Source organism: Schistocerca serialis, chromosome 3 (genome assembly GCF_023864345.2).
Source record: "Schistocerca serialis cubense isolate TAMUIC-IGC-003099 chromosome 3, iqSchSeri2.2, whole genome shotgun sequence".
Taxonomy (NCBI): domain Eukaryota; kingdom Metazoa; phylum Arthropoda; class Insecta; order Orthoptera; family Acrididae; genus Schistocerca; species Schistocerca serialis.
In genome coordinates, this window is record NC_064640.1 from 919,893,199 (window position 1) to 919,904,144 (window position 10,946).

At 38.2% G+C, this 10,946-nt stretch overlaps 1 non-coding gene across 1 annotated transcript; it reads right to left on the reverse strand.

The window, feature by feature from the left end:
• Window positions 1–6,485: 6,485 nt before the first annotated feature.
• Trnat-ugu (transfer RNA threonine (anticodon UGU)) lies at window positions 6,486–6,560 on the reverse strand. Its single transcript has one exon. It is a non-coding gene; the product is annotated as a tRNA-Thr (tRNA).
• Between the last annotated feature and the right edge of the window lie 4,386 nt (window positions 6,561–10,946).

Here is a 10,946-nt window from a genome sequence, read left to right on the forward strand (position 1 = left end):
AAGAGATAGGCCATGGTCAGTACCCAAAATCATTATTTTATATTTTACCATCTGTGCCAAATTAATTTGTCTGTTAATATAGTAATGTTATGGTGCTGTCAATGATAGTCTCATAGATACACTTTAAGAAAATGGAATTGTGTACATTCCAATGTGAAAACCCACTGTCATAAAATGTTTATTGAAGTGGATGACACTTGTATTCCATGTGCTGGAGTTACTGTTGTAAGGAATGTGATTTTTTAGTATGACATGTTAAAAACAACTGCAGTAAAATAAATTTGTTTATTGCAAAAGGAGTTATGTCTCATACATATATTATATTGTCCAATTTTATATGTGAGTTGTTCACAATCCCTGCTCCCATCCCCACACAGAGAAATTAATTACAGAATCATTGCATAATGTAACATGTGTGTCTCTTGGAAGGGAGGGGGAAGAATACACACTTTTGAGAAGAGTTTACTGGTCCGTCCAAGGATAATTTTGTTTGATTGAGTTGCTTACGTTTCCTCAAAAGTAAAGCTGTGAGAAAGGATGAAATTAAAGTATTTTATGATTTGTTCTGCATGGAATGTAGAATGTTTTGTTATAATACATTCAATTGTTCAAAATTTATTGTCTTACTGCAAACTGTTAGACATCAGCTGTATTAGGTATAGATGTAACACATATTAGTGACATGTGAAAATTTCTACTGGACTGCGACTTGCACCTGCATTTCTCTCTTATTGCGAGGAAATATTCCATGAAGTTTAGGGTTTGCAGTCAGATGTTACTGAACCAGTCTTTTGACTGCATAACTTCCAGCAATCCAAATGTAAATGGGATGAAGAAATACTGAGTATTCATCTGTCCTAGAAATCTCATCAAAGATTCACTGTGGATGTGTTTAAAATAAGGTATAATGAGCCAACTGTAACACATTCAACCAATGTTACACATCTTCTTATTTGTCTTGTGTTCAGTTCTTTTTCTTTGGTTCTTTCCACGCATCACCTCTACTCTGCTTGTAACTTCAGATTGATCTGTCTATGATAGTATATAATGGGCTATGAAAATGAACACTTATTTGCAAGAGTTTCTTCTAGATATGTTCAGTTTGATTTGATCTTTTGGATGTGACATGACCTTGAAGAAATAAAAAAAAAAAAAAGCAGAAGTAGCAACAGTTATGACCATGCTTGATTTGTAAAAAAGAGAGGTGCCAGTACTGTGACCTGCCAGGGAGTGTTTTTTTTTTTTTTTTTTTTAATCAAAGTTTTAAACCATTATTTTAATGCTTTTTTTTATCATAGGTATTGGTGCGGAATACCATCACAAATCAAGCACTGGTTATAACAACAAAAGCAATTGTTTATAATAGTGACACCAGTAACTGTATGTGGCTTGCTTTGTCATCTCACAGCAATAAAAAAGGAAGATCAATGTTTCACAATATTGTGAAAAGGATAGTTGCAACTCACCATGTACTGGAGATACTGATTCACAGAGGGGTTCAACAAAAAGACTGTTAAACAAAGCTTTTGGCCAAATAGCCCCTCATCAGAATCAAACGTGGCTGCAGTCTTTGGTTGCCAAGGCAAAATTTGAGCATCGTGCAGTGCTGCTCACAGGCTGGCCTTGGCAGCCAGAGACAGTGGTCAGGTGTGTCTTGGACTGAAAGCTTTGTTTGACATTCTTCTTGTTGTACCTATAGGTGACTCAGCATCTCCAGTATGGATTTATGTAATGTCCAGTTTTATGTGTATTTTGTCAGTTATGTCCTTACTCCCCACTGCCACCCAAACCAAAGAAACCGGTAAAAGAAATTGGTCTCATGAATTTCTGTGTGTTTGGGTTTGGGGGGGGGGGGGGGGGTAGGGGGGGCGGGGGTAGACAGAAGGGAAGGTTTGCACTACTCACATGGAAAAATCTATCTTGGCATGTGTTAAAATTATTTAATTGGATAGATAAAAAAATCTACTCGCCAAGCAGCGGGAGAACACACACATAAGACTGTTGCGATTGGCAAGGTTTTGGAGCCAGTGGCTGCTTCTGCAGGCAGAAGGGCCGAAGGAGAAGGAAGCAGGGTGAAGGAAAAAGACTGGAGAGGTCTAGAAAAATGGGTAGATTTTGGGCAAGTCACCAAGAACTGTTGCTCAGGGGAGACTTACCATATGGAATGAGAAGGAAAGATTGATTGTTGTGGACTGCATACAGCTTTGGCATCCACGGCACATGTATTTGTTCGGTTGCAGACTCCATTACAGCAATACACCACCATACTCACCTCAGCCATAACTGCACGTAATTACCTCACCAGCATATTTAAAAAGGTTTTCCGGGCCATCGCATCCAGTCTTGGTACTGCTGATCCCTCCACAAAACACCTTCAGAGCACACTATTGGTGACTCAGTATTATCCTGCTCTGGAATACATTAATCAGCTACTTTGACTGGGCCAAGACTTCCTAAAATGATGACCTGTCTGACATTTTGCCCACCACACCTAGAATAGCTTTCCAACACCCCCCTACTCAAATCTCTGCAACATTCTTGTCAGACCCTTTGCTCCACCTGCAGCCATCTTGCTACTGTATGGCTCCTACCCCTGTGACCGTCCCCACTGCAAGACTTGCCCTATGCACCCTCCTACCACCACCTATAACAGCCCTGTAACTGGCAAAAAAAAAAAAAAAAAAAAGGTAGAGCCACCTGTGAAACGACACACACCATATACTAGCTGTTATGTAAACACTGTTCAACCTTCTACATTGGCATCACTCCCACCAAATTATCAATTACAATGAATAGTCATACGCCCAGGGTATGTACTGGCAACTCACAATATCCTGTTGTAGACCATGCTCTACAACATTACATTCATGACCTTGATGCCTGTTTCACCATGTGCGCCATGTGGATTCTTCCCACTGGACACCAGTTTCTCAAAACTCCGCATTTGGAAACTAGCACTACAACATGTCCTTGGTTCTTGCCCCCCACCTGGCCTTAATTTACGTTAATATCTTCCTTCTCAGCTTTTCTTCACTGTAACTACTCTTTGCTTCACTCCATTTTAGTTTTCTACATCTTTTGTTGTCTTTCACATCTATTTTTCACCCCCCCCCCCCCCCACCTCTGTTACATACAAAGCACTTAGCTTCTCATGCTTATTAATTCATGCATGATGTTTTAGTAGTAATCTCTGTCTCGCATATTACCCTGTCTTCTGCCTTTGAGCTCTCAGGTTTTCAAATCTCGTCCAATTCAGTTATCAACAGTCTGTCTTTCCTTCTCATCCTGTACAGTAAGTCTCCTGTGACACATGGTTCTGGGTGACTTTCCCAAAATCTACCCCTTTTCCTAGACCTCTCCAGTCCTTTTGCTTCACACTTCTTCGTTCCTCTTTAACCCTTCTGCCTGGAGGAGGAGCCACTGACTTTGAGAACTTGCCACTCACAACAGTTTTATGTGTGTGTTCTGCCAGCACTTGGTGAGTAGATATTTTATCTATATAATTAAATAATTTTATCACTAATTTATTGTTTTCATTGTTATATTAGTATGTGTTAATTAAGAAACCCCACCTAATCATGAATCTGCCACTATAGATTTACCATTGAGTCAACATACCAGAATTAGAAAATAATTTAAAAGTCATGAATGAAATCAAAATATTTTGTGATTGGCTCTTCATAGGATCTTCATGGTATCTGAACCGTGTTACATTCATCTTTTTTTGTAGTGTGTTTGGCTACACTGATACAAAACTTGAGGAAGAGTACACGAGATGAAATCTCCATGTATAATGGGCAATCAAATGAAAACAAGACTGATGAGAAAAAAGTAAGTAAACTGTTTATTATTTCAAAAGTAATCACCATAGCTGTGAATACATTTATGCCACTACGAGACAAGATAGTCAATTCCTTCATGGAAAAATGTTTTGCAGTTGTCTGCAGAACCATGACTGTACCTGTGTGTGCACCTCTTGGTGTGAAGCAAACGGGTGGCCAAGAAAGTCTTTCTTCAGGGCTCCCAAAATATGGAAATCACATGAGACTGGGATTGTATGGAGGTTGTGTGAAAGCTTCCCAGACAAAACTCTGCAGCATAGTTGAAGCAACCTGCCAATAAAATGCCTGCTAAGGTTGTATAGTGTGTGCTGCAGATGTTTTGCTGGGAAAACCCTTACATTTTCTCTGTAAAGTCCCAATCTCTCCCCATATGATTTCCATATTTTTAGAGCCCCAAAGAAAGATATTCATGGCTGTCCTTTGCTTCAGATAAAGACGTGCATGCATTGGTACAATTATGTTTCCAGGTGTAACTGCCAACAGTTTACCATAAATACATTGACCACCTTGCCTTACAGTGGAATACATGTAACAACTATGGCAATTACTTCTGTATTAATGGATAGTTTACTTACATTTTTCCCATATTTTTCATATTAATTTGACTGTCCTCGCGTGCCACTATCGCTAAGTTTGCTTTTGTAGATCTGTGTACTATGTAAGCAAGTGCTCTGTTATTATTTTACAGCATTTTATTATTATTTTAAATACTGTGTTAACCTCAAAAACTTGCATCTGTATGCTAGGTTAAAGATTCCCAAATTTGGTGGTTTTCATAATCCAGCTAGCTTATCTGCAGTACTAAAGCAATCAACAGTAACTTCAGAAACACTGATTTACATGCACCATTTTGGATTTGAGAACTGTAGACATACTTTTTTGAGGTGGGGGCAGTAGAAGACATGTTTCACTGTACAGCTGAGCAACTTGAAACTTAGCAAGTGTGGATAACGCAATTTGCTATAACTCTACTCCTCACATAACTTTCTTACTTCCTTTTTGTATTATGCTGGTAGTAGACGTATCACATTTACATAAAGCACCCAAATTCATATTTGAGTGGCATGTCAGTAAAATTCATTTTTCATCGGTTGGAGTTCTGCTAATGCCAATGATATAGTTAATTTCTCACTGTACATGTTCCTTTAAGAGAAATCTTTATTCAAGAGCCATATATGCAGAAACACATTGTGAGGTAACAATTGTTTATTTCCAGAATGACATAAATTATTTGAAAGTCCTCATTTAACTCTTTCAGTGACCATTTTATTATGTGTGAAAATTCATTAACTAAAAAGTTATTCGTAATTAAAGTTTCCACCACCCAGAAAATATTATTATTTGGACCATTAAGTATGTTTATGACATTATAACTGTAGTTATAAATTTCTTGCTCTAATTTTTCTGAACTGGAAAATAATTTTATCAGAGTAATTTGGCAATTAAGAAAACTACCATCCTGTGAAATTTCCAAGAAGCTCGGTAAATTCCCACAGCAGTGCATCTGGTATTAATAAAATATTCCACCCAACTTTATTTACTTCCCAATCATCTATCACATAGATAAACCAAATTATTACTTGCCTTCCCATAATGTCATTGCCACTAATTTTGACATTGTCCTCTTTATATAGCAGTAGGAATTTTGCTCCCAGTAATTGTTACAGTAACTTCTCCTTGCCAGAGTCTTGATTAGCTATTTTCATCTTAATATCTCACTGTAAAAATTCATAGCATGCACTCATCCATTCCACATTTCATGTCAAAGTCACTAACATGAGCAGATCTTACTGTTACACTCACTCAGTGTGATTATTTCATGCACTTGTTTGGAAAATCTGGCTGTAGATGTAACATCTCTGCATTAAAGTGTTAGTAAAGCTCCAGTGACAGAGTTCTATCAAATGCTATTTTGTGAAGTTCTATTTTTTGTAGACTTGAATGATGACTTCATCATGGAAAGAACCTGCTGCTGTTTAGAGTTCATCAAGCGTAGTAGCTGACTTGGTTTACTTGAACTATAAAAATAGTTGATAGCAGAAGTAAATATTCATCATTATATGTTTTGGTGCTAAGAAATGTGAAGTAATCTCAAGTTTAAATCAATGGTGTCATGCCCATCACTTAAATATTAGGTTAAATCTCCACCCAATTTCAGAGAATGAGACTTCAAAATTACCAAAGAATACCAGCAATATAACCAGGTCAGTAATGTTACATAGTGTGTTTAGCTTTTCACTGGCCAACTGTAGAATCCCTAATGATGAAGAGAAGCTTCGTAATAAGGCATTAAACATAAAATGTGGCTACCCATGTAACTAAATATGAGAGGAGTGCACATTAAAGAAAGCATATTGTAAGAAACTTAATTTCCAACTGGAAAAACAGGTTGTCCAAAACTGCAATACTAAATACTATATGGTACAGTGTGCTCATTGATACTTAAAGTGTTTGTTTCTATTTCATGCAGTGAACAAATCATATGAGGAATGAGTCAGTTTTGTAAAGATTTCTATTCTTCATGTAGAAGGTACGCCTGTAAGAGTTGCTGTTAATTCAATTACAAGTGAAATGATAATTAAATGGACACCCTAGCTGCAAACAGGCGTTGATGTACTTCATTGGGGACATGTTGAAAATGTGTGCCCCGACCGGGGCTCGAACCCGGGATCTCCTGCGTACATGGCAGACGCTCTATCCATCTGAGCCACCGTGGGCACAGAGGATAGCGCGTCTGCAGGGACTTATCCCTTGCACGCATTTTAGGACATAAGAATAAAACTAAAGCAGTATGGTCTTTTATTAAATCAGAATTAGGTACAACAGTTAACCACCAGGAAATTTCAAAAAACATACAAAACAACGTTCCTATTTCAAACTTTTCTCAAATAGCTCAATGTTTTAATAAGTTTCTCATAAATGTAACAAAATTTGGTGTAAATGTGATTACTTATCAAAACAGTGTGAATTGCTTTGGCCTAAACAATAATAGTAACCACTTTGTGATATTTAGTAAAATCTCAGCTGAAGATGTAAAAATGCTATTTTGTCATTAACAAACAAAAATGCTCCAGGATGGGATCAAATACCCACCAAAGTAATTAAATTTGTATTTGATAAAATAGCACACCCTCTGTCCTTAATAATCAGTCAGTCATTTGAGCAAGCAAACTTCCCTGATGTGCTTAAGTATGCAGAGGTAAAACCACTGCACAAAAAAGGATCAATAGAGTGTATGTGAAATTACCACCTCATCTCTATCCTCCCAGTGCTATACAAAGTATTTGGAAAAATAGCTGCTGTCCATATAATAAATTTTATTGTGAAACATGGTTTTATTCTTAAAAACAAGTATGGGTTCCAAAAAGGGAAAAGCACAATGAGTGTTGTTAATGAATTCATTGAAAAAATCTGCTCATCACTAGATAAAAGCAACAAAGTAGCAGGTGCCTTCTGCGACCTTGCAAAGGCATTCGATTCTGGGAATCACTTCATGCTGCTTCATAAACTAGACAGATATGGCGTCAGACCAAATGCTCTGCAGTGGCTCAGATCTTATCTGACAAACAGGAAGCAAAGGGTAATCATAACATCTAACATCGTAAATTACACATCTCAGTGGGGTACAATACCACAAGGAGTCCCTCAAGGCTGAATCTTAGGGCCAACATTGTTTCTCTTTTACATAAATGATTTACCTCTTAGTATCAATGCAAATGGCCTTCCTGCAGTGGTAACACCTGTTCCCATCAGATCACCGATGTTAAGTACTGTCGGAATAGGCTAGCACTTGGATGGATGCACTCAGACCTTGTAAGGAAACTTAGAGCTACTTGATTGAGAAGTAGCAACTCCGGTCTCATAAACTGACATACTGCCGGGAGAGTGATGGGGTGACTACATGCCCCTCCATATCCGCATCCAATGATGCTGGTGGGCTGAGGATGATACAGCGGCCGGTCGGTACCGTTGGGCCTTCCAATGCCCGTTCGGATGGAGTTTAGTCTAGTTTCTTAATATCAGTGCCTAGCCAGTCATGTTTGCTGATAGTACTTATGAACTCCTTGAAAAACAAAATGTGGGAGAAATTCTGGGTGGTGTTATAAACACACTAAACAACCTAGATACATGATTTCAACATAATGGCCATAAACTTAACTTTTCAAAGACCTTGCTTACACAATTTAGAACCAATCAATCAAAACTCAGTGACTTCAGTATTGTACATAAAAATCAAGTTATGGACCAAGCTCAGTCCTTTAAATTCTTGGGACTAAACTTGGACAAAAATCTAAGCTGGCAAGCACATATAGATTATTAACTGCAACATTAAACAGCCTGGTATAACAGACGTAAGCTGCAATGATGAACCATAGTTACTTTGAATCTGTAATTAGATACGGTTTAATTTTTGGGGGAAATTCAAGCTACATGTCATGAATCCTGCTACTTTAAAAAAGAGTTGTTAGAAAAATGTGTGCTGCCCCTCCCAGAACATCCTTCCACCCATTATTCAATAACCTAAAAATATTACCTATCCCTTCACTGTACATATTTGAAATTATCATCTTTTTGCATAATAAACCTGAGCTAAGGGAAGAAAACCATTTCAAACATATGTACAACACTAGACACAAAGATAATTTCATTCTTCCACAACAGCTCTTGAAACTCTACCAATGGACACCCTAGTACATGGGACTGAAAATTTACAATAAACTCAAGGGTAGAGATGTACTGACGATGGAGATAGGTTCGCTAAAGAGAAAACTATGTGATCTCCTGGTGGAAAATACTACTATTCAACTGAGGAATTCATGAATGATGAAATCATCATTTGACTAGTGTGATTGTTTAATATTATGGCATTGTGCATAATATTGTACACATATGTAAAGATAATGTACTATCACATCATAAGAAAAACAATATCAACCAGTACTGGTAAAAATAGTGGTAGGGAATTGTGTAATTATGTACATCGTAAGGCTAAAATTTGTGTGTCTCCTGTACAGCATCATCAGTAGATTTGTAAATGTATGTTATGAGACAAATAAAATGGAAATACAAATACAAACTATCACCTAGCCTTTAAAAAAACCCCTTGTGCACTCCACAAATACTCTTGCTCCCCGAGTAGCTCCTACCTTTGTGTAGTGCACCCCTGACCTGTCAAGAGGAGTCCTACAACTCTCCACCCAATAACATAGCTCCAGAAATCTGCAGCCCAGATCATCACAGAGCCAACATAGCCTTTGGTTGAGACACTCCACTGGTCTCCAAACCAAAGGAACCCAATCACCTCTGGAAACAATGCTGCAAATTGACAGCTCTGGTTGCACCCCACAGGCGAGGCCAGCAGGCTTGTCCACTTCCACAAGCCACTGGTATGAACTGAGGATAGGCTCAGAACTTATGTAACAGGCATCATTGGTGCCAAAACCAGCCAGAACTCACAGATGACTGCAGCCTGCATGCTTGATAGCTGCATGCAAGGATTCCTCCACTTTTTTGGATGTGGCCTTCTGGCAGATGTATTCAGTACACATTGGCTTTCTTGCAGGCCCTGAATGCTATTTCTCTATGAGGCTCTATAACATACTTAACTGTGGAGATCCCAATACACAGCAAACCCCAACCCCCATTTGCCTGCTCAGACCCTGCTGAAAGACTGATGTGAAAGCATTATCACCCACAATTCTCACTGCAGTCAAGGCGGACACCCCTTGCTGGGCCATCTGGAGGCTGCCTCGGTAGCAGAGCCTGTGGGTCAAACAAGTGACACCTGAAGTTTCCCATGTGATATATCGGATGATCCACCACTGCTACACCTCAAGGCAGCAGACTCAGGATCGCTGACTGTAGCCAAAAGTACCTTCAGCTGTTCGCAAACTGTGGCCAGCTTCTCCTGCATCTGCACCAAAGCATTTAAACATCCTTCACACCCCAGGACTCGTAAGAAAGCACAGAAAAAGCTAAATACATAACTTGCTGCTCTGCAGGTATGTAGCAGACAACAGTTGGAACCTGGACCATATTACAGTGTTAATTGGACCTCTCAATTAAATAAATGAATTACTTGACCATAAATACCAAAAAATTGCAACAACTTTTGTAACAATGATAAACACACATTTATGAGTATATTAATGAAAAAAATGATAGAAATAATAAAACTAGTGCACACTGAGTTTAGTGATATTATTCCGGAACCAAATCGTGTCTTCATAGTGAGACCTAGTGCGTTGGATAGTTTGGTAATTATTTCATTTGACGCAACAAAGGTATCTTCTTCTTTTTCTGCAGCTGCAAATTTTGTATTATAAACTACTGTCTTACATAATTTTACTTCACAGTCGTCAACATACATTTTAATCACTCCAGCAAATAATTGTGACTACTTGTGGCAGTTTTATCTTGTACCTTAACTACAATGAAGTCACCTTTCTGCACTGTTTCAATATTTTCAAAGCCACTTGTGTACAAGTTAGCATCAAAGGAATCAACGTACTGGACATGATCAGGATCTTCACAGCTACTGCTGCTTTCTGCCAGTATTTGGCATACTTAATTTAATTTATGCCTTTTTGGCAATAGCTGTGCTCTTCTGTCTTCTGCTGCTGCCTCTGTCCATTGATGAACTGTTGTACTATTAAGGACAGTTTGTTTTCGTTTCCTTCTATGTCTCATTGTTTTCCTTGCACCCGTCTTAGTACATTGCCAAACTCATAATGTATGTGTAATTTCTGTTTGCTTATCTTCTGGCTGGTGTCCAAGATTCTCAACATTGTCATCTGCAGATGTGCTTGCATGTTCTCCCAGTGAAATATTTGTTATTTGTTGCCAAATTGGGAGATGTCTGTCTGGTATGTAAGACGATAAAAAATCATAGGCATTAAATATGTGTGAACTGATATGTTTGATACTACTAACACTAAAGCCTTTCCAAATGTCAGAGGCAGTAAATACCAAAGGAAATGCTACACCAGTTGCTAGGCTTAAAAAAACCCAAAACAGTTACACATACACAGGGATACAATTATTTAACATGCTACCACCTACAGCACACAGTATATCATTGAATGTCTTCAAAAATATTACAAA